We start from the raw sequence: 21,012 nt of genomic DNA on the forward strand, positions 1-21,012 counted from the left end.
AAGTACCCTAAAGTAGCAGTTGCATTGCCAAGACTGAGGAAGGAGGTGGCGGATAAAATTCAAGTGTCTCCTAATGATCCCAAGATGAAGAAACTTCGTTACAACAAGGCACTCAGGAAGGATGTTCCAGAGAGCTTGAAGGGTCCTTTTCAATTTGATGTGTTAGCTCAATTAGCCAACATCCCGACAAGGATTACCTTATTTGAGCTCTTACGCTTATCGTGATTGATAAGAGAAGCCCTTCGTGAAGCATTGGTGGATAACAAGACCTTCCTTGCTCACTTTCCACCAAACCCGATAGAGGAAACACTGGAGGTCTGCCTTCAATGTCATCAAGTCTTTCAAGGATGGATGTCATGCATTACTTTTTCTCTAGAGGATATGCATGTGAGAAATCCTAAGCATGATAGCCCCTTATATGTCATTGATGTAGAGACATCTTATAATTTGTTATTCGGTCGGCCTTGGATCCATAACAATTTGATTGTTCCATCCACTCTACATCAATGCATGAAATATGTAGATGAGAGCGGCAAAGTCAGAACAGTGGTCACAGAAAAGTAACCATTCAAGGGAGTTGAGAATTATTTTATAGATTCCATCCACTACGTTGATGGTGAGCCAATTAAGGTACCACTAGTTGAGAACCTCGATAGCGACAATGAGGCCGATACTGAGTTTGAGTGTGAACAGGGTCTTGTTTTCAATGACATTAAACCTATCGTAATTGGTCTTGAGAGTCTGGATGTAAATGACACTACAGATGATGACATCGAAGTTATCTTTAATAATAATGAGCTTTAGCTTACTTATCGTGTGTTGAATTTAACTCGGGCATGCCAGGTACAAGCACAAACATATTATCGAATCTTGTACCATGATTATATGCCGAATCTAATTTACATATGCTTTTTCAATCCTCCTTTGTGACAAGTCAGCGATGGAGCGAATCTTCACAGGAAGTCTTTACGGTACCTGTCATGAACAATGGCCAAGAAGATATTATATTCGAATGGAAAGAAGACTCTTTACGGACTCTTTGGGAGGAATCTAAAGAAGAAGAAAAATCTCCTTAGTTCTCATATTTCAGGTCAACTACACATCACATCATGGAGAAGATGGGATACAATTTCTCTCACGTGAAAGGCTTAAACTTTGGGAAAGTTCGATGTGCACTGATCACCCCTTTCGTACCAAAAGGGAAAACCAACAATTACTATGATAAGACTCGTAGGGGGTTGGGATATGAATCCCCACCATTGACATTATGCTTCAAAGCAAATGAAGAGTCGGAAGGTCACCTCATCAATTCTTCATCTGAATCGACATACTGGGATTCAGATGTTAGCACTAGCGCCATCTTCAAGGAACTCATGGTCAACATGACGTCAACTTAGCCAATAGAGACTCAAGAGGATGATTAATTACCCTTGTTTGAAGATCCATTGAGTAGGCAACGTGGTATACAGTGGGAAAATCATTTTGAACAACATGAACCACCTACTGACAATAAAATGATTCAAGTGAACATGGGAGATGAGTCTAACCCAAAACCCATATTCATAAGTGATAGCCTATCACCTGAAGAAAAGGAAGATCTCGTCGCTCTTGTTCGTGAATATATCGATATCTTCGCTTGGAATTATGAGGACATGTTGGGTCTTGATCCTCAGGTGGCCATGCATCGCCTCAACATCAAACCAGATGCTAAGCCTGTTTAGCAACAGCAACGACGATTTCGGCCCCAGATCATGGAGGCAATTGAAATTGAAGTTAAAAAGCTCATTGAATAAGGATTTATCCGTGAGGAACAATATCCTGATTGGGTGGCTAATATCGTTCATGTCCTAAAAAAGAACGGGAAGATTCGAATATGCATTGACTTCCGAGATTTAAATTCGGCTTGTCCAAAGGACGATTTTCCTTTACCCATCACGGATGCCATTATTGATAATACATGCGAGTTTGAAAGGATGTCCTTTATGGATGGATTCTTAGGGTACAACCAAATTAAAATGTATCCTGATGATGAAAAACACACTTCTTTCCGAATACCTTCAGGGATATATTGCTATATAGTAATACCCTTTGGATTGAAAAATGTGGGTACTACGTATCAACGCACTATGACTACCATCTTTCAAAAATATTTATAAAAGACTATGGAATGTTATATTGATGACCTGGTTGTCAAAAGTTATGACAACGGAGACCAGTTACATGATTTGAGAACAATGCTCGATCTCATGCAGATGCACCAATTGAAGATGAACCTAACCAAATCATTCTTAGGAATTGCTAGCGGTAAATTCCTTGGGTTCATAGTCACGGTAAACAGAATTCGCCTTGACCCGGACAAAGTCAAAGCTATTCAAGAGCTTCCGCCTCTAAAAAACCTTAAGGAACTTCGTAGTCTACAAGGGCATTTAGCATACATTCGTAGGTTCATCTTCAACCTATCCAGTAAATACCATCCATTCTAAAGACTCATGAAAAAAGGGGTATCCTTTGTATAGGATGAGGCTTGTCAGAAAGTATTTGAAGAGTCAAGCAATATCTCTCCAGTCAACCCGTATTGGTTGCACCAAAGTCAGGTAAATCATTCCTAATTACATTCGAGCTACAGAACATGCCTTAGCAGGACTCATAGCAAAAGATGATGATAATGGCCATGAGCAGACTATATATTATCTCAGTAGGACTTTATTAGGAGCTGAACCTCGCTATCCTCCTATTGAGAAGTAATGCTTAGCTCTGGTCTTCACAGTCCAAAAGATGCGACATTACCTGGTTGGACAAACCATACATGTTATTTCTCTGATCAATCTCATACGGGTGTTCATGACACAGCCTGGGCATTAAACTGGAGACTTGCAAGATGGGCGTTGTTGCTATCCTAGTATGATATTCACTTCAAACATCAAAATGCAGTAAAAGGTCAAGCAATTTGCGATCTTATGGCCAATCATCCATTGGACGAGAAGGTCAAATTGTACCAGGATATACCTGATGAGACGTATGAAGCCAATATCATATCAAAAGAACAGGTATGGTAATTATACTTTGATGGTGCAGCGAGAGTGAGCCCTACTGATTCAGTTGTTACCAGAGTGGGGGTAGTCTTCATTTCCCCATAAAATCATGTGCTACCTCGAGCTATTTCCTTAACAGAGCCATGTTCCAATAATGTGACCGAATACAATACTCTGTTAATCAGCCCTGACATAGCCAAACAGCTGGGGTGAAGCATCTAGAGGCGTATGATGATTCACAACTCATCGTCAACCAGATAAAAGGAGAATATGAAGTTAGGAATGAAGATCTCATTCCCTATCACACTACAGCCATTGCGCTGGCCAACACCATTGAAGGCTTCTACATTGATTATGTACCTCACCTCAGGAACACATATACCGACGCATTGGCATCAGTTGCAGCTACACTAGCTCTGCCTAAAGGAACTACCCAGCAGGTTACAGTAGTTAGCAGACAATTATTCTGACCCAAGTACGCAGTGCAAATTAACACTGTCAACGAAGCACCAGAACTTCTCAAACCTAGAGATTAACAATTCCCGATCATTGATTATGTCTTGTACGGCTTACTGCCCGAAGACATCAGAGAAAGAGAATCTGTTCGCAGACGAGTGCCTAGATTCTACTATAATTCCTAGTCCCAGACTTTATATTGAAGGTCATATGATGGACTATTGCTTAGCTACTTGTCAAGCAAAAAAGTATAAGAAGCTCATAAGGAGGTTCATGGTGGCCTCTGTGGAGCTTATCAGCCCGACCCTAAGTTATGTGACCAACTTCGCAGACTAGGATATTATTAGCCAAATATAGTTAGGGACTCTATTGCTTATGCTAAACAATGTCATGCATTTCAGATACATGCTAATTATATGCATCGGCCACCCGAACATCTTCATCCATTAGCCACTTTATGGCCATTTGAGACATGTGGTATTGACATTGTTGGCCCAATATCCCCACCATTTTCCAAGAGACATCGCTTCATTTAGCGATAACTAACTACTTCTCCAAATGGATAGAAGCAATCCCATTAAAAGAAGTCAAGGAAAGTGATATGGTTAAATTCATAAAACATCACATCATATACAGGTATGGTGTTCCTAGACGTATCATCCATGACAATGGGCCCTAGTTCGTTAGCCAAGCCTTCACTTGATTCTGCGATAAATTTAGAATTTGGAATTTAGCCTCAACAGCCTACAACTTTGTTGCTAATGGGCAAGCAGAAGCTTTCAACAAGATCATTGTTAAAATTCTTACTAAGGTGGTTTCAACAAACAAAAGAGACTGGAATGAGAAATTGGGTCAAAGTTTGTGGGCTTATCGCACAACGGTTCGTACACCGACAGGTGCAACACCATACTCCCTGGTATATAGGTGTAAAGCCGTATTACCACTAGAAATCCAAATTCCATTTCTTTGGATAGCACTTGCAATAGGCATGACGATGGAAGAAAATCACTGTAGATGTCTCGAATAGCACTTGCAATAGGCATGACGATGGAAGAAAATCACCGTAGATGTCTCGAAGAGCTAGAGCTGCTAGACGAAAAGCGACTACAGGCTCAACAACATATCGAATTCTATCAAGCTCGGATTTCTAGATCATTTGATAAGAAAGTCAGACACCATACATTCAAGGAAGGTGACCTGATTCTCGCTGTCTGACGCCTAATAATTCTAAACTCCAAAAAGAAAGGGAAGTTCGAGCTAAAATGGGAAGGATCATTTATAGTGGAAACTGTCTACTCAAATGGAGTATATCACCTCATCATTCAAGATGGCGATAAACTCATGATTCATATCAATAATAAATTTCTGAAGAAATGCTACCCGTAAGCTTTCAATCAAATTTGCATCGCGGCCAAAGGAGATTCTCTCTTTTAGATCTTTAAGAGGTGAACTAAGGTAATAAATAGTTTACTGGTTATCCTCCAAATTCCTCCACTAATCTTCTTCAATAGGATAGTGGGGCCAAAAAACTATCACGTTTATGATTATCTCTGACAATCAATATTTAACTTTTATTCAAAAAATACTTTTCCAAAATAGCGACCTACTATGTGATGTGTTGCTATTTCATCATAGTCGTCATACTTCTATGTGACTGAACGACATGATCCTCCTAACGTCATCATTCTAATAAATGATCTTCGTTTTTTAATAGAGACCTACTATGTGATGTGTTGTTATTTCATCATAGTCGTCATACTTCTATGTTACTGAACGACATGATCCTATTAACGTCGTCATTCCCACAAATGACCTTCGTTTTCCAATAGCGACCTACTATATGATGTATTGCTATTTTATCATAGTCATCATACTTTTATGTCACTGAATGACATGATCCCTCTAACATCGTCATTCTCACAAATGACATTCATTTTCCAATAGCGACCTACTATGTGATGTGTTGCTATTTCATCATAGTCGTCATACTTCTATGTCACTGAACGACATGATCCTCCTAACGTAGTCATTATCACAAATGACCTTCATTTTTCAATAGTGACCTACTATGTGATGTGTTGCTATTTCATCATAGCCGTCATACTTCTATGTCACTGAATGACATAATCCTCCTAACATCGTCATTCACACAAATAACGTTCGTTTTTCAATAGCGACCTACTATGTGATGTATCACTATTTCAATCACGATCGTTAAATTTCGAGGCTCAATAGAGACCAGTTTGAACCTCATCTTTGAATTTCAAAATGACGAAGGTCACTATTTCAATCAAGCTTGAATATCGAGACTTAGTCGAAATCAAGTTGAACCTTGTCTTTTGAAGTTCAAAATGACGAAGGACACTTGTTGCAAACGATCTTGAATTTTGAGACTCAATTGAAATCAATTTGAACCTTGTCTCTAAGGTTAAAAAGGATGAAGGTCACTATTTCTCAAATATCAAGGTTCGGTTGAAATTAGTTTGAACCCTATGTCCAAACATTGGAAGAACGAAGGTCATGATTTCGAACTAGACTTCAATAGTGAGATTTAGTTGAAATCAGGTCGAACCTCACCCTAAAACTTCTAATTGACGAAGTTCGTTGAATGTTGAGGTTTACTCAGAACAAGGTTCAACAAAATTTGAACTTCTTCTTGAAGTTCTAACACTAAACTTATCATGATGAAGCTCGTTGAAACCAACGAACCTTGCCTCAACGAAGTAAACCTCATCAAAAACAACTTCGAAAAAATTCTATGTGTTGAGACTGTTAAGACAAGTCGTATGCCAATACACACTGTTAAGGCAAGTCGTATGCCAATACACAAGCATTGAGTAACTTACGAACTTCAGAAAAAAAATAATACACAAAGGAGAAAGTCGATGGTTAAAAGCATAACTTTATTGATTTAATGTCACTATAAAAGTTCAACAGTTTTGCAGATTTCCTCAGCATGTTGATCTATGGATTCTTGGTGTGCTTCTTCAACCTCCGCCATCGCCTGCTTATGCAGATCATCATCAAAAAACACTTTCACATTACTTACGGCGTTTTTCTACCTTCTCCAAATCATTGAGCTTCGTCTAAAGCAATGTTTGATGTTCTAACTGCTTGGTTGCCAAAATTTACCGCATTTCCATTGCGCTTTTCAACTCGTTCTCTACTTCTGCTAGCTTAGCTTGGATGTCAACAAGTAGCTTTATAAGATTTAACTAAGAGTTGTTTGTTCCGTTCAGCATCAACAACCTTTTTGTCCTCATTGGACAACTTTTCGCTGACCCCCTCGAGCTCCTTGACTCTTTGCTTCTTCTCAAGCACTTGGCGTTCAAGCTCAAATAGAGAATCATCCCTTTGCCTCAAGAACTACATAGCGCGTTCTTTAGCTATAGGGAAGAGAGACTGACTGCATTGATACTGCCACTTTTTGAAAAGGCTTTCAACCTTTACCAAATGCACCCAATATGGTAGCGTGGCTATACTACTAGTCAGGTCCTACATCAGATACAGAAAAGGTTCAAGCACTACCCTAATCCTAGCAAAATCTCCACCATGATTCAATACTTGAGTAGGGGATTCCTTTAAAATGGTGAGGAAATTCTTCTGAATCATTGACACCCCAAATTCTTTTGCCAAGTCAAAAGAGGAAGAAGGTGTAGCATTGGAAGGTACCACTTCCAATTAGCCAGCAGACATAGTCATTACTTCTGCAAAAATAGATGATGGGGTGAACACAGTAGTTGCTGCAATGGTTATAGGAGTAGTAACAATAGATGCAGAAGTAGCAACGATAGTGGTAGGAGTAGCAGTAAACACGGTTGACGCTGGAGTTGGAATTTCCATTGAAGCGGTAGAGCTGGTGGGTACAACACTTGTAGCCATTTCAGTCTCGGCTTTGAAAACTACATCTAAAGCAACTTCGGCTTCAACAGTCATCTTTAGAGCAATAGCTGCATCCGTAACTGCTCCAGTCTTAATAGTTACGCTCGGAGCGACCTCAGCTTCGATAAGACTAACAAGGGCAACAAGAGCATCCTCAACATTTACACTTGGTTCAGAGGGTGATATCACACAGAGTCGAGATAGTGGAACATCGTCTTCTAACTCTGACTCCGTGCCAACTCCAATTTGTTTGATGGGAGGAGAGATTATCAATGGAGCTTCTCGCCTTTGCCTCTTCGCAAGGCATTTGAATTTTCGCATCAGCCCCGGCTCCTTGGATTTCTCCCCTACTTGCCTTTAAGCTTCAGCTCCTTCAATTCATTCTGTAGAAGGAATGTCAGAGGTTAAACATCAACAAAATGATAATCAAAACTTACGATAAGCTGAGACTAACATACCGGTGGGTCCCATGGCAGGGTTAGGTTCCCCAAACACAGCTTTAGAGGATTATTAAGAGAAACCTTTTGCAATAGGATTAACAGGTGAGGGTATACTCTCAGAAGTCTCATACTGAAAGTGCTCAAATTGCTCGTCAGCAAGAGCAGGATCCCCAAATTCACTAAAAGCAACTTCAGTTCCAAAAGTCTCACCCTCCCCAACAGCGGCGGGTATATGACTCCCGTATTCATCAATACGAGGAGATCTCAGAAGCATGCTCTTGTCCAGAGACACATCCACCTCCTGAGTGTCATGAGGACTGGAAGTTCAGAATTCTTCCACGTCAACATTTTCCTCGACATATAAAATTTCTTTGAGTCCCGGTATGCAACTCCTGTTAGAAGCGTTCTTAGATCTATAATGACGCTGAATGAAGTGTAGTCCCAATGAGTTGACGTTGAAGTTTGGGGTCGCTGCATTCACCATGCAATGCCACTTGTAATAAGCAAGTGTTGTCCGGGGTCGAGGATTTTGTTGTGGGAGTGAAGAACAAGCACCTGTACCTTCGGCGATGGTCCAATACCAAGCCCTTGCTCTGATAATTAGACTACAACCCTCATATTGTACTTGAGTGTTGGGGTTGCTAATGTACAACTGTTCATAACCAAATTGGTAGGTAAAGCAGCAAGGCAGATAGGATTCTAATATACACACCGGGCCGAAACGATAAATAAGAAACCCAGGACGAATGCTCATGAGCCACATGAAGCAACCGAGTGACAAGATAGTGTAACCCTGACCATTTAATTCATCTACTACAGCTTAGCTATAGCTGGTCCCCAAAAAATGAGGAAAATACCGGTTGAACTCGAAATTCTTATGATCTCGGAGAATATGTCTCACTAATATCATATAATGCTTACTTCAATCTGAGTTTTCCAACCTTTGAATAAAATGAGTAGTCTGTCCCTCTACCCGATCGGAAGGCGTGCCCATAAGTGTAGGTTCAATGCATGACGAACCACGGCATAAGATAAGCATAGGGCAATTCTACCCTTGGGTTCACAACACCTTGACAAAAAGCGTAACATAAGCACCGCAATTCCCAATGGATACGAGCGATCATGGCAGGAAGGAGGGCATAAGAATGATTGTATGCTAAACAAACGGCCGGGAATACCACATCTCTTGGCAATGCATCAAAGCTACCAGAAGGAACAATAATATGCTTGAGACATAATATGAGATATCCTGCCAGTAAGGCTTTGAAAGAAATTGACTCCCCACATTAGAAAAGGTAACTCTCAAATCTTGTGCCTACAGGGTAACCATGTTCATCTAAAGATGTTACGTAAGACAAAGGTAGATGGATGAGTATACGTTGAGATAGTTCACCTGCCTCATAAGGATCTAGTGGTACTATAGGATCCTTCTTATGATTCAAGTTTTTAAAAAGGTAATGCACCCAGATGTTATGGCTGAGGAGCTTTTCACCTTTCTTATTAGCACGTCCCTCCATGTTCATACAAATGTGGTAGTGGCATATTACCTCCCGAATATCTAGTTTTGAGTTGATGATGCGGTATAATTATGTACTAAAATTGCAAGTGCACAATTGATCAAGTTATAGTATAAAAAGTTATCAATCCCACGAGGAAGGTGATTTTAAGATATTATTAGAATTGGTTCTTATGTTGTGTACATGACAAAATTATAATTAAAGAATAAGTGTGATTGTGATGAGTAATTGTTGTGAATATATACAAGTAACAATAAATTGAATTTTAGAGAAAAGAAATAAGAATCAAAGAATAAATGAAATCATAAGGAAAGAAAGAAGAATGAATAAAATCAAGAAGTAAAATCAAGAATGAAAAGAAAATTCAAGAAAGTCAAGATGGAGGATTCAATTAAGATATGAGAAATCTAGAATTTAATCCACTAGCTAATCTCAATTACAAAATACAAACTATTCTCTTTTTATTATATTTCAACTTAGATTTATTAAGCATAGACTATCAAACCATTTAAGGAATGTATAACCTATTAAATTATCATCCAAGTTAAAATTACTATTCATGATAAAAATAACAACAAGATAGTAATCCTAAAATTCATAAGCATAACCTATCAAACCATTTAAGGTAAGCATAGATTATCAAATTCTTCTTCTACCGATTAGTTCTCTAGTTGATTATCCTAAACATGAATATTTTAAGTGAAAGAGAATAATTTACATAATATAAAGGAAATTAGACTAGCATCATACAGTTCTAAGATTCCTACAAAAATTAATTTCACATCTTAAGAAATAAAAACAAAAATAACTAATTACAAAATTAAAAAGAAAATAAAAATTTAAACTATGAACAAGAAATAAATCTAACTACAAAGAATTAAAATCTAAACTACAAAATAAATTATAAAAATTAAATGCAAGAAAATAAATCTACTCTACAAAATAAAGTACAAAAAATAATAAAAAGACAAGAAAATAAATCTACACTACAAGCATGAATATAAATCTAACTAATAAGCAATAATAAAGAAATTACTAAAAAGAAATAAAAGAGTAAAATAAAAGAAATGCAAGCCTTCAAATTGCTCTTCATCTCCATCATCATCATTCAACAAAGAGGAGAAAAGAAAAATTTAAAGTGGAGAAAAATTATTATTATTAATTGCATTAAAAGTTATAATTTTTGAAAGGCCTTCTCAATTAAGAGTAGCCCTCCTCTCCAAATGGAGTTACAAAATTTTTCATACCTCTAACCCCTCACTTTCTATCCCTATTTATAGTAAACATCAGTGAATGAGAGCCATTAGATCAAACTTGAGCCCCAAGAAAAGCAAAATCAGCCATTGACTCGCGCTACAGTAAACTGGCATCGATGCACGCATCGATGCTGGTATCGATGCCGACATCGATACGCACTATATCCAAATTTTGATTTCACAGATAGCTTCGTCTCATCGAGATAGGCGATTTTCATATATTATATGTTAAATTCCGCCTTCCGGATTAGGAGATATCGTCGTTTCTTTGTGGCTAACCATTTTGAATATGATTTCTTTTCATATTGGATTTTTTATTTTCTCCGGCTTCTACAGGATACTCGGCTTGATTCTGGGCTTTTGGATAATTTGGAAATTGATTTTCTAATGGGCTTCTTTTGGGCTTTGGTATTTTTTCTTCATTTGGGCTTCAACACTTCATTGAATATTGAAAGAAATTGTTTGCTTCCATGGGCTTCATTTCTTCAATAAATCAAGGGCTTTTTGTCGAGAGATGAGAGTTTTGAGATTTATTCTTCATTAACCTGTAATTAAAGATAAAATTAATTATTAGTAGTATATTTATTCATATAAAATAGATAATGAGGGTATAAAAATGTAATAAAATGTGATTATCAAATACCCTCAAACCTAAACTTTTGCTAGTCCTCTAGCAAAGAAAGAAAAATAAAAACCTAACTCACTTTTACAGGAATCACGGTTGTATTTAGCGCATACAACAAGCCTTTAAACCCCTAGGTTACCCTAGTGGACGAGTTGTAGTCTCGTGAGGGTTTGTAGTAAATATACCCACAAAATTCGGTCAACTTACCAAGTTTAAATAAGTCAGTAAATAACAGATTTTCCTTGATATATTTAGACATTCTAATAGAAGCTAGTTAATAATCAAGAAAACATTTTTTATATATAACTCCATTGTAAATCCCTTAGAAAATCTTTTTCATTATAGCAATACAAAACCAAGTCAAATCTTAGAGATTTAATTTAAAAGTTTTGAAAAGAACATGCTAACTCTTTGTTTTAAATAACTTCCAAGTATCTTGATCAAAAATTGTTTTTCAAGACCATATATACAAAACAACAATATATATAAAAAAATGGATCAAAAATTGTTTTTCAAGACCATATATACAAAACAACAATATATATAAAAAAATGGTTAGTGTTATAAGTATGTATATAAATTTTTTTTTTACTCTTTAATTCTTGGTGATTGTTTTCTATTTTAACGGGCTTTCTAAGTGACCATTTAACGAGTTTTGGGATAATGAATCCCAACCCAATTGGGCTTAGGTCATTAAGTATAAAAATACTCATTGGGCTTAATTACTCAGTCAACTTGGGCTTTATAAGATAGAATCACCTTGAATCTAAGAGTTTTTTTTTCTTTTTTGTGCCCATTTTTCGCACTCTTCTTTTATAAGGTTAGTTTTTTTTAATATATATATGTGTGTAAGTATATATAGTCTGAAAAAAATGTGTAAATCAAGATAACTTAAAAAAAATATTTTCAACTCTAAGTTAAGCATGCAAAAATTTCATTATTTTTAATAAAAGTCCGACTTAAGTAAAGTATACTACTTGAAAAATCATTTCTTAAGAATTTTATTTGGAGTTATCATAAAAGGTGAACTTGAGTATGTCACTAACTAGGGATTAGAAAATTTAAAATCTATCAATTAGATCAATTATTACTTAACTCTATTAATTTGGCAAGTGACAATATTTTTATAATTTCTTTTTAAGAAAAAGGAAAAAAAATGACAAAAATGTAACTAAAAAGGTGAAATAAAGGGAAAAAATAACTAATTCTCACCCCCACACCTAAATTTTGCATTGTCCTCAATGCAAATTCACTGATGCACAAAGTAAAGCAGATAAAACTTGAAGAACTTACATTTGTTCGGTCGAAAATGATGATAAGGATCTGAAAATACTGTTAGTATGAGGATGAAGAAATCAAATAAGAGAAAAAATTATAATTATTGTTTTTTCCATTTTATTTTATTTTATTTTATTTTCCTTTTTATTTTATTATTTTTTTAAATTTATTTTTTTATAGATAATGAGGTTCATGAAAGACCAACACCTCTTCCTCTCCGAGTGTAGAAAATTCTAAAAATGGTTTCAGACGTTGACCATTTATTTTAAAAATGTTACCATTTTTAGGATTTTCTATCTCGACAGCCCCATGTGAAAAAACTTGTTTGATAAAAAATGAACATGTCTATCTTGATCTTAATTTTCTAGGAAAAAGATGTAATTTTAAATTGTATAATAAAACTTTCTATCCTGGAGAGAAAATTTTTCGTAAAATTGATTTGTCATGAAAAATCTTGGTTTTCTCTTTGTAAATTTTTGAGTTTATGTATGCATCATTTCTAATTTCTTCCAACTCATTTATTTGGAGCAATATGTTCTTACCTGCCGAGTCTGAGTCAAAATTTAACTGTTTTATTGCCTTGGCCTTGAAAGCTGTTCTATATGCCCACAGAACATCACATAGTTTTACGGATCAATCTTTTCTGTTATGTTTAACTGTTTTTTCTAAGATTTGTTTGATCTGCCTGTTTGTGACCTCTACTTGTCCACTGGTTTAAGGGTGATAAGGAGTTGACAATTTGAGTGTGATTGAATATTTCCTCATCAAAGCCTCAAAAGAACGGTTACAGAAATGTGTACCGTTATCACTGCTGATCGCTCGGGGTACTCCAAACCGGGTAAAAATGTTCTCTTTCAAAAACTTGACAACGACCTTGTTGTCATTTGTTTTACAAGCTACCGCCTCAACCCATTTTGACATGTATTCAACGGCTACTAGAATGTAAACATTTCCAAAGGAATTTGGAAATGGTCCCATAAAATCGATACCCCACAGATCAAAAAGTTCAACGGATAAGATGGGTTGTAAGGGCATCATATTTCTTCTAGTGACCTTCCCTAAAAGCTGACAGCGGTTACAGGTTTTACAAAATTCGTGTGAATCCTTGAAGAGAGTGGGCCAATACAACCCAGATTGAAGAACCTTTTCAGCTGTTTTTCTTGGGCCAAAGTGGCCCCCACATGCTTGCTCATGACAAAAGGAAAGAACACTCCTAGTTTTTTCAGTGGGAACACACCTCCTAAATATCTGATCAGGATAGTATTTGAACAGATATGGATCATCCCAGTAAAAGTATTTTACTTGGAAGAGAAAACGGGATCTATCCTGTCTGGACCAATGAGGAGGGATCTGGTTCATGACTATGTAGTTCACAATGTCAGCGAACTATGAGATCGATTGGATTTGTAGGAGTTGTTCATCAGGGAAATGCTCATTGATCGGAACGGTTGATGTTGGTGCATTTGGGAGTCGAGATAGCTGATCTGCTACGGGGTTCTCTGTTCCCCTTCTGTCAAGAATTTGGATGTCAAACTCTTGAAGAAGGAGAATCCATCTAATGAGCCGTACTTTAGCATCCTTTTCGGTCAAAAGATACTTTAGTGCGGCATGATCTGTGAAAACTTTGGTTAAGGAACCGATGAGGTAGGACCTGAATTTTTCTAAGGCAAAGACTACATCTAAAAACTCTTTTTCTATGACAGAGTAATTTTGCTGGGCATCATTCAGAGTCCTACTAGCGTAGTAGATCACATGCGGTTTTCCATCAAACCGTTGTCCTAAAACAACACTAATCGCAGAATCAGATGCATCACACATCAGTTCGAATGGTAAGGTCCAGTCCGGTGCATGAATGATAGGAGCTGTGCTTAGCTCCTTTTTCAGATATTCAAAAGCTTTGAGGCAGTTAGGAGAGAAGACAAATGATGTATCCTTAGCTAAGAGATTGGTCAAGGGTCTAGCAATTTTGCTGAAATCCTTAATGAAACGTCGGTAAAAACCAGCATGACCAAGAAACGATCTGACATCTTTGACTGTTTTGGGAGGAGGGAGATTGGAAATAAGATCTACCTTAGCTTTGTCCACTTCGATTCCCTTATTGGAAACTACATGTCCTAAGACAATGCCTTGTTCTACCATGAAATAACATTTCTCCCAATTGAGAGTAAGATTTTTCTCCCTACACCGTTCTAGGACAAGTTTAAGATGATGCAAACATTGGGAAAACGTGTCACCAAAAATGAAAAAGTCGTCCATGAAAATTTTGAGAAATCTCTCTACCATGTCGGAAAAAATACTAATCATGCAACGTTGGAATGTGGCCGATGCGTTGCACAGTCCAAAGGGCATGCGTCGGTATGCGAATGTTCCATACGGGCAAGTGAAGGTGGTTTTCTCCTGATCTTCGGGAGCGATAGGGATTTGATTGTAACCTGAATATCCATCCAGGAAACAATAGAACTCGTGTCCTGCTAAACGCTCTAACATTTGGTCAATGAAAGGAAGAGGGAAGTGATCTTTCCGAGTGGCTAAGTTGAGTTTTCTGTAGTCAATACAGACTCGCCATCCAGTTTGGATTCGAGTGGGAATCAGCTCATTAGCCTCATTTTGGATCACGGTGATCCCAGATTTCTTTGGAACAACTTGGACCGGACTCACCCATGAACTATCAGAAATAGGATAAATGATCCCATGATCGAGACATTTCAAAATGTCTTTCCTAACGGCTTCTTTCATCACTGAGTTTAACCTACGTTGAGGATCTCTAGTAGGTTTGGCATCATCTATCAAATGGATTCGGTGTTGAACAATGGTTGGACTAATCCCTTTGATATCATCCATGGTCCATCCAATGGCTTCCTTATTCTTTCTTAAAACATCTAAGAGAGCTTCCTTTTGACTGGTAGTCAAATCAGAAGAAATGATAACTAGTAAAGACTCGTTCTCCCCTAAGTAGGCATACTCTAGATTTTCAGGTAGAGGTTTAAGCTTTAACTTAGGGGGTTCCTCCACAGATGGGCGAAGCTGGACTCGGGGTTCTATCTCTAAATGTTCTCGTTGCCAGCCAACAGCAAAAACATGATTGACCAGCGGTTCTATCTCTAGTTCGTCATCAGAAAGCTCCTCAATCATTAAATCAGATGCATTTGTATCAGACTCACACTCTCCCTCTTGTTGTTCACTGGATATTCCTTGAATGAAATTTACTTCCATGGGTTCATCAGATGGATCACTAGGCTGTCTCCCTAAGTTGAAAATATTGAGGTCAACAGTCATATTCCTAAAAGATAGTTTCATCTGACCGGTTCTACAATTTATCATAGCATTTGAGGTGGCTAAGAACGGTCTTCCTAGAATGACGGGGATTTGACTTTTGATATTGGAAACGGGCTGCATTTCCAAGACGATAAAATCAACAGGAAAAATAAACTCTCCAACTTTGATCAGAACATCTTCCACCTCTCCCTTGGGAATTTTTATAGATCTATCAGCTAACTGTAGAGTGCATCTTGTCGGTTTAAGTTCTCCTACACCTAGCTGTTGATAGACTGAATAAGGAAGGAGGTTGACGCTGGATCCCAAGTCTAGAAGTGCCTTATCAATGTGAGTGTTACCTATGACGCATGGAATTGTGGGACAACCAGGGTCCTTGTATTTTAATGGCATGGGTTTTGAAAAAAATTCACTGAGGTTGGCAGCTAAGAAGACTTTCTTGGAAACATTGGTGGTTCTTTTCTTAGTGCATAAGTCCTTCAAGAACTTTGCATAAGAGGGAATTTGTTCGATTGCATCTAGGAGAGGGATGTTGATCTTGACTTGTTTAAACATTTCTAGGATTTTCTCAACCTGCGGGGAGTTTTTCCTAGGTTTGAGTCTATCTGGAAAAGGGGCAACGGGCCTATACCTATCTAGATCAGGCTCAATCTCATGTTCAGCATTTTGGTCATCGGAAGGAATTGATTCATCGGAAGGAGTGTGTTGGATGGTAGAAGGGGTTTGATCCGGTGGCATTCTAACTTGGTTGTCTATTTGTTTGCCTGATCGCAGTGTGTGAACTGCATTCACATGAGCTGGATGGGATGAACTGGATCCATTGTCTTTAGGGTTTGCAACAGGTTGACTTGGGAATTTTCCTTTCTCTCTCTCACTCACGCCACTAGCTAGTTGCCCAAGTTGGGTTTCTAACCGGGCTATGGCTTGAGTGTTCGAGTTGAGCACTTGGCCGGTTGTTTGCATGAAGGAATTTAGAGTGGTGGATGACTGGGTTAACATGTTGGTCATTTGTGTAGAAGCTTTGATCAAAGCTTCTAAACCCTTTTCTAAGACACTTAAACGTTTGTCATGATCAGAATTTGAAGGATTTGTAGGCTGATGAGGATAAGGATGTTGGGTTAGAAAAACTGGGTTAGCTTGTTGAAAATTGTTTGGTACGTTGAATGGGACAGTGTTTCCCCTAGGGAATTGTTGGTTCGACGTGGGAATGAAGTTTTGGTTTCCATGAGAATTTCCTTGGTTCCAAGCAAAGTTGGGATGATTTCTCCAACCTCGATTGTAGGTTAGAGAAAATAGATTATTTCTAGGGCGTTGGAATGCAGCATTCATCTGTTCTAAAGCATGGTTATTTTCTAGGAGAGGGCATTCCTCTGAAACTTGGGTAGAAGACTGACAGTTATGACATCTCAGGGTAGAAACATGATTGATTTGAGCTGGAGATCATTCCTTAACTTCTAAGGATTCTAACCTCCGCAGAATCATCGCCATCTTTGCTTCAGAAGTAATGTTTGACTCCAGGGAAAGACCACTAGACTTAGATTGGGGAACTGATGAAACCCTGTCATCACAGTTTTCCCACTGCATTGTTTTCTCGGATAAACTCTCTAGAAATTCCTAAGCTTTATCTGTGTTTTTCCTCATAAAATCTCCCTGACACATCGATTCTAAAGATGTTTTTGAAGAATAGTCCAATCCTTCATATATGACTTGGCACAATCGCCATTTTCTAGACCATGATGAGGACATTGGATTAAAAAATCTTTGAATCAGTCAAAATATTTCCAGAATGGCTCTCCCGGGACAATTTTGAAGTTTTGAATGCTGTTCCTAAGCTTTACCGTTTTGTGAATAGGGAAATTTTTTTTAAGAAAAATGGTGACAAATTCCTCCCAAGTTGAGATGGAATTTGTCGGTAAGCTGTACAGCCATTTTTTAGCTTTGTCCTTAAGAGCAAATGGAATAAATCTGAGCTTAATTGCGTCTTCGATTAATTCTTTCATTTTAATCATAATACACACTTCCTCAAATTCCGAGATAAAAATATATGCATCTTCTGTTTCATTACCAAGGAATTTAGGAAGCATGTTTATGTAATGTGGTCTAAGCTCGAAATTTGCTCCATTTACTTCGGGGAGTCTTATGCAAGATGGAATTGCATTTCTGGTGGGGTAACACATATCCTGAAGAACGGGTTGATTTGCTATTTCTTGGATTGGTTCAGCACGGATTAAACGATGAGAATTATCCCGAACCCAAGTTTGCATACACCAAACAAAAAAAAATTCTTTTTAAGGAAAGGAAGAAAAGTAGTTTTTTTTTATGAGAAGAAAAGGATAAAGAAAAATCCTAACTAAAACAAATCAAAGCAATCACTTTTCAATCACTCTAATTCTAGGGTTTAGCCTAACTCACTAGACCAGCTCCTAACCAAAAACTCCTACAGTGAAAAGATTAAAGTTTTACCCAATTAGTTAGCTAGGTAAGGATAGTACTAGAGGGTGATCAGAGATCAATTAAGTACCTCGTTCCTTGCGGAACGCTTTACGCAACCCCTAAATCATGCCTTAGACACCAACTAATCTGAGAAAACTTAAACCGGTTCACTTAAGGATTTCTTATTCCTTATTGAGCTCGAAACCTTAGGGGCCAACGTCTAATGAGTTTTAGAAGGCTTGGGTTTGTGAAGTGAGGAATTAGTGATTTGTGGGCTAAGGAAAGGGTGATGAAATCCCTTACCTTATCTTGATTATGGGTTTTGCCCTTAAGAATGTTTTAAGTGTGTACCAAATCAAGTGCTACAATCACTTTGGTGAATTCCTACATTATATAAAATGCAACCCTAGAAATTAAAAGCGACTAAAAAGGATGATAAAAAGAAAATCTTTATATTTTTTAATTATGGTCAATAACAATCAAATGTGAGAAGAGAGCTCTTGTTTGAATTTATTATCTTGTTAGTTAATGTCCAAGTGAAAGGTAGATTTTATTATGGTCAACAAAAATAAATTTTTTTTTTTGTTTTTTTAAATCCTAATTGTCTCTAATTGTGAAGCTAACTAAAAAGGGTGGAATTGAAAACTAGAAAGAGTACTTACCCGAAAGCAATTCTCTAAGTTCTTGATCTTCAATCCAAGACTTTCAAGCTCCAAGCGGTTCCTTCACAAGAAAACACACAAGTTAAAGAACCAAAATAATAAAATCCTATTTTAGCACCATTCCCGGGCAACGGCGCCAAAAACTTGATGCGACATAATTATGTACCAAAATTGCAAGTGCACAATTGATTAAGTTATAGTATAAAAAGTTATCGATCACACGAGGAAGGTGATTTTAAGAGATTATTAGAATTGGTTCTTATGTTGTGTACATAACAAAATTATGATTAAAGAATAAGTGTGATTGTGATGAGTGATTATTGTGAATATATGCAAGTAACAATAATTTAAATTTTAGAGAAAAGAAATAAGAATCAAAGAATAAATGAAATCATAAGGGAAGAAAGAAGAATGAATAAAATCAAGAAGTAAAATCAAGAATGAAAAGAAAATTCAAGAAAGTCAAGATGGAGGATTCAATTAAGATATGAGAAATCTAGAATTTAATCCACTAGCTAATCTCAATTACAAAATACAAACTGTTCTCTTTTTATCATATTTCAACTTAGATTTATTAAGCATAGACTATCAAACCATTTAAGGAAAGTATAACCTATCAAATTATCATCTAAGTTAAAATTACTATTCATGATAAAAATAACAACAAGATAGTAATCCTAGAATTCATAAGCATAACCTATCAAACCATTTAAGATAAGCATAGATTATCAACTCTTCTACCGATTAGTTCTCTAGTTGATTATCCTAAACATGAATATTTTAAGTGAAAGAGAATAATTTACATAATATAAAGGAAATTAGACTAGCATCATACAGTTCTAAGATTCCTACAAAAATTAATTTCACATCTTAAGAAATAAAAACAAAAAGAACTAATTACAAAATTAAAAAGAAAATAAAAATTTAAACTATGAACAAGAAATAAATCTAACTACAAAGAATTAAAATCTAAACTACAAAATAAATTATAAAAATTAAATATAAGAAAATAAATCTACTCTACAAAATAAAGTACAAAAAAAATAAAAAGACAAGAAAATAAATCTATACTACAAGCATGAATGTAAATCTAACTAATAAGCAATAATAAAGAAATTACTAAAAAGAAATAAAAGAGAAAAATAAAAGAAATGCAAACCTTCAAATTGCTCTTCATCTCCATCATCATCATTCAACAAAGAGGAGAAAAGAAAAATTTAAAGAGGAGAAAAATTATTATTATTAATTGCAATAAAAGTTACAATTTTTAAAAGGCCTATTTATAGTAAAAATCAGTGAATGAGAGCCATTAGATCAAACTTGAGCCCCAAGAAAAGCAAAATCAGCCATTGACTCGCGCTACAGTAAACTGGCATCGATGCAGGCATCGATGCTAGTATCGATGCCAGCATCGATGCCCACATCGATGCCGATATCGATACCCACTATATCCAAATTCTGATTTTACGGATAGCTTCGTCTTGTCGAGATAGGCGATTTTCATATATTATATGTTAAATTCTGCCTTTCGGATTAGGAGATATCGTCATTTCTTTGTGGCCAACCATTTTGAATATGATTTCTTTTCATATTGGATTTTTGATTTTCTCCGGCTTCTACAGGCTACTCGGCTTGATTCTAGGCTTTTGGATAATTTGGAAATTGATTTTCCAATGGGCTTCTTTTGGGCTTTGGCATTTTTTCTTCATTTGGGCTTCAACACTTCATTGAATATTGAAAGAAATTGTTTGCTTCCATTGGCTTCATTTCTTCAATAAATCAAGGGCTTTTTGTTGAGAGATGAGAGTTTTGAGATTTATTCTTCATTAACCTGCAATTAAAGATAAAAACAATTATTAGTAGTATATTTATTCATAAAAAATAGATAATGAGGGTATAAAACTGTAATAAAATGTGATTATCAGTTGAGTAGCTGAACAATCTGACGATCAAGTTAGCTAGTGAACTTGAGTTGGAAAAGTGAAGAACTATGAGTTCTTGTGTATGTAGTATAATTTGCAGATCTATCTAATTTTAAAAGCTTTTTTAACCTTTTCTTGGTGGTAGGTCCGAACAAGCAGAAAAACTAGAAGAAGCTTTCTGTTAGAATAGTATCTATATTTATAGTGGTGTCTAAAGGGCAGAACTATTATTGTGG

This window comes from Asparagus officinalis, chromosome 6 (genome assembly GCF_001876935.1).
Source record: "Asparagus officinalis chromosome 6, Aspof.V1, whole genome shotgun sequence".
Classification (NCBI taxonomy): domain Eukaryota; kingdom Viridiplantae; phylum Streptophyta; class Magnoliopsida; order Asparagales; family Asparagaceae; genus Asparagus; species Asparagus officinalis.